This window comes from Charadrius vociferus, unplaced genomic scaffold, assembly GCF_000708025.1.
Source record: "Charadrius vociferus isolate BGI_N301 unplaced genomic scaffold, ASM70802v2 scaffold257, whole genome shotgun sequence".
Classification (NCBI taxonomy): domain Eukaryota; kingdom Metazoa; phylum Chordata; class Aves; order Charadriiformes; family Charadriidae; genus Charadrius; species Charadrius vociferus.
The window spans coordinates 1,331,055-1,335,825 of record NW_009649473.1 but is presented as its reverse complement, the minus strand read 5'-3'; positions in this window follow the sequence as shown (position 1 = coordinate 1,335,825).

Genomic DNA, 4,771 nt, shown 5'->3' with positions numbered 1-4,771 from the left:
TTTCGACCTGCTCATTCCTTCTCCATCCACTGCAGTCAGAGAGAGTCTCCCGGGAAATGAATTATCATGGTCCAGCGCAGACACGAGCAGGTCTGGAGTGGGATGTGTGGGGGAGTATAAAGGAGAGTGGGATCAAATAAATGGAGATTTGCAATAACCTGCGCTATTAATATTTGCGCATTTCAAACTATCTTCAAGGCTTTGTTTCCAAATGTCTTTTAATGGGAAAGGGGTAGTACAAACAGGACTATTTTATTTTATTTTATTTTATTTTATTTTATTTTATTTCTCTTAGACCCACACGATTTTTTTCTCTTTTGGACCAGGTTCTTGGAACATTTAGTTTTAAGAACAATTCTTATTAAGATCTATCTAGCAGTCTATCTGTCACAGGCATTTTCTGCATAGACAGGCACACTGTCAAGTGTCTAAGGTTCTCGAGCTTGAAAGCCTTACATTTGGATTTGGCAGCTTCTGGCATGTGAGCCAGGTGGCCCCAGGAAAGCTGATTCAGCACGTGGCTTCTGCCACTGCCTGCGGGACTTGGCCAGCAGCAGGATTTGTGCCCTGCTGAGGCAACTGCGATTTCCAAACGAGTTTTGCTTCTTGACCTGGGAAAAGGGATTGGGCAAGGAATGGAGGCACTGGGCTTTCCCCTTCTTGCTGCTTTTGCTGCATGAGTCACATCTTGCTTGCCTCAGGCATAATCCCTCCTGCTGGGTCTGTAATTTGCCCATTTGTGTCAATTTACAGGTTAAAAAGAAGGGTCCCAGTCCTGCTGTTGATGGGTCTCCAGACAGCTTGGGTGGAACTTTCCACCTGGATATTCACAGTGTTTGGGGACATGGGTAAAGGATGCACTTCCTTCTTGGCTTGCAGTCCACCAGGGTTCATTGTAAGAGTGCTTAGTCTAGTTACCTCTTGCTCCCCCTTTTCTCATGCGAGTTCTCTAAGTGTGAAGAGATGATAACTTGTCTTCTTTCATCTAGAAAGACTCAGCATGATCCACTGGAAAGAAAAAAAGAAAGAGGAGAGGAGTCCCCCCCCTCCCAGAATCCTAGCTGGCTCATCAGCAAATTTGTAGCCTTTTTTTTTTTTTCCTGGTTGTGTGCAAATCTCTGTTGGGAAAAAAAGAAGATGCATTTGAAAAATAAAAAGGAAAAATATCTGCTATTTAAAAGTAATAGCTGTCCAGTAAATGCACTGATGTAATCTTTAAACTGATCTCCTAGGTTCCTTTTCACAACCCTTCATTAATAGCTATAAGAAGCTTAGTCTGTGCAAAACACTGAGGAAATGGCAAACAATTCCTTACTACACTGCCCACGCCACTGCCATAACAATATGATCTGTTGGCTACTTTGGCATCTAGAGAATCAAGCGAAGACAGATGCATATGCCTTTTGTATAAATCTGTTTTCTAACATGTCTCCTCAAGCTACTCTGTATAATTTGTGTGCCGTCACTAGGGATAGAAGTGCCATTTAGTTTTGTTTGCTCAGAGGGAGTCCCACATATGCATCCAGTGAAGGAGGAAGCACTGGAATACCTTCAACCTTGGGAGCAAAGGGCCCTGTCCTGGGTGATTCCGTTTGTGCCCCTTTCCGTTGCTTCTCTAGGTCCTCCTGACCCATCAGAGTGGGAGATCAGATCTGTTTAGAGCATATGGAGTCATTCCACATCACTAAGTTAGCCTGGAAATGGGAGTTGGCAGTGACTGTTATCTATTACCACTCGACAGAGGGTTGGCTGCCTGTCAGATTTGTCTGTAGAATCTCCTTGCACAGGCATGTGTGTCCCCATTGCAAAATTCACCATCCCAAATGACATCAACTGTGCCTTCTCCGCAGGAGCTGAATTAGCCCTAGAGAATCCCTCATCCGTCAAAAGCTGGAGCCAAGTCCTGCTAGGAGAACAGCAGGATGAGGAAATTGTGCTTTCTGAGTCCCGCTTGTTTTATGGATAGGTCAAGACCTCCAATCACCAGGGTCATCAATCCAATTAGAGAGCATACTTAACGAAACCCTGTGAATGCTCAATATCAGAAAGAATGCTGTGATGTGTGTGATAGGAGGAGCACAACAACACAGACGTAGAGGCAACCCAATGATGCTGACATGTTCAAAGAACTTTTCCATGGTTTCTGTGGGCCCCTGCAGCTTCCCAGCCATTGTCAGTATCTCAGAGAAAAGCAATATTTGTGAGTCTAATTGTGCCTGCAGTTAATGCAGAGAAGATGGAAGCTGTGGGCTGCTGCAAGGCTACTTCTTTTCAGTGAGTCTGTGAGATTAATGCAGGGGAAGGGGACTGAAACTCCAGATATTCTTCTAAAATGTCTGGTCTTCTCACTTCTCCACTGGCCTCAGATCCAGTTTCAGCTCTCACTGAGGCTGGGTTCTGCTTCAGCACAGACATCTTTGCAGACATCCTGCTTATCTACTCCATCCTAGGCTGAGGGACTCCAACATTCAGTTGGCAGAGATCATCAATCTAGAAGTGTCCACTGAGTCTTTCAGACTTCTAGCCCACCCATTCTGGCCTGTCCTGAAGCATGGTTTGCTTCAAAGAGCCCTACAACCCTGCAACTTCCCAAGTGGCCACCTGCTTTTCAAAAGACTCCATCTCCCCTTGATATTTCTAAACATGATGCTCTCCCTTGCTAAGCAAACAGCAAGAAACCAAAATGGAAACAAGGGAAAATATGACACCCTCTGCTAATAAATGCAAAGCGATGGAAAACAATTTTGCCAACTAGGCAACTCAAATTAGACTTCTCTCTCAGAGGAATATGGTCGATTTGTAGCTCTTATTACAGTGTAATGCTATTTCCCTAAAAGTTTGTGTGTGCATTTTAATGAATTCATAAAACCCGGACTGTAAAAGCCCCATGGGGGAAACCTGGCAGCTCTTTAATTCAGCATTAAAGCTCAACTGATGTCAATTGAATTGATTTCTGTGCATAGAAATTGCATTCGTTGAATGAAAACTTTAGCCCTTGCCATTCCCCCTTTTAAAGCTCACTGTAATACAATTGGCTCCTTGAGTCAGGTTCAATTACATGTTGAAAGTTTATAATCTGGTGTGCTGAATGGAGGCTGTGAAATCAAGAGAGAAAACCTAGCTAACTTGATTAAACCTTATACCACAGCCATTCTGGGGCCAGTGAATCCTTGCTGCAGCACAGGGGACCAGCTCCTCTCCGAGTACGCAATGTGTCCTGATTGCGGCCGGAGACTTTATGCTGGTAACACCCACGGTGACCTCAGTGTCTCTAATGGGAGTTCAGAACTCTGACCTAATTTTAAATTTTTCCTCTTTTAGCCTAGGGAGAGCTTTAAATCAAAACAGGAATTGTGAAGGGAAAGGAAAACTTCAGTGGCTTCACTGGGTTTGGATTGTCGTTAGCGTTAGACACATCTCTATTAGGCCACAATCCTATGAAGGGTAATTTGCAGATGCGTTTCATGTGGGTTTACATCCATTGACTTTTGCTATTAGCCTGGGGAAACTCCTGTAATCCCCCAAATTTTGACCCAAACAGAGTCAAAGCCAGGAAAGTATTACTTGTTGGAAAGTTTTAGCTATTTCCCCAAACTCCACCTCAGACTGCAGAAGGAATTGCTAACTTCTGCAGATATTTCAGCAGATGCAATCTGCGACAGATCCCATATTTTGGATTTTATTTCCAGAATTGCTCCCAGTTCTCCTATGAACATAGTGGAAATCTGATGAAAGTGGCCTTCGTTCGCATTGTTCTGTCGAGGGTCAGATTAATGTTAGCTGTTCTCTTTGTTTTTCCAGTGTTTCGAGTACTTCTAATGGTCTTTCACTGCTCCCAGAACAAAAAGCATACAAAGAAAAAAAAAAGATGTGTGATCTTCCCACTATTAAAAAACAATCAAATGGGCTTTTTCTGTATTTCAGACTTTGGTAGAGGATTGACTTATTCAAACTGTTTGGTTATCCTGAGCCAACGTCACCATAACTTATACGGCATGGAGCTACCCTCCAAAATCTCCTTCAGTTTGTTTTGGTTATATGTAAAGAATTATTCCCTAGTAACAACAGTGAGTGTTGGTGTGGTGTATTCCAGCCAACAGCCGGAAGGTTTATTACAGCTACGGATCCTCACACACCCGTCTGAGACAAGTGTTATAATCCTTTTTTATAGATGGAGAGAGTGAGCAATAGAGATATTCAGTGACTTGGGAGGAGTTGGCTGATTTTCTGACCGCCCGCCCTGCGCTGTGGCCTCCAGCTCGGTTCCTCCATGGGGTGTGCGAGACATGCCTGAGCCCCAGAGCCCAAAGTTTTGGATGAAACAGCTTTCCTTAATTTGATGTCTCAACCTGTGGTTCAAACCTACATCCCCACTGGCAACCCCTTAACCAGTCTGGGGCTGCGTGTGGTCGCTGTAATAATGTCATCCCAGACAAACTTTAATCCTTTAGTGGAAGATAACTGCAGGTCTCTGCTTTTATTTGGTCTGCTGATGTAAGGGAAAAACCTCATCCCCTTCACGGCCGTTGAAGCTAGGTCAAGGACAAGATGCTTCACTACCTCTGGGTTAAAAAGAGCTTCTTGAGTGGTGCTTGCTCTCGGTGGGGTGCAAGCAAGGCCCTTTGCGACTGGGCTATGTGCCAAATGACCAGGTAGTCACAGGGCATGCTCAAAACACCCGACACAGTGGGAGTCTCTCTTGGTACTGGGCATGGATGGAATCTTTTTCTATCGTCCACAAGCTGATTGCCTAGTCGCAGTCCAAAAAGTC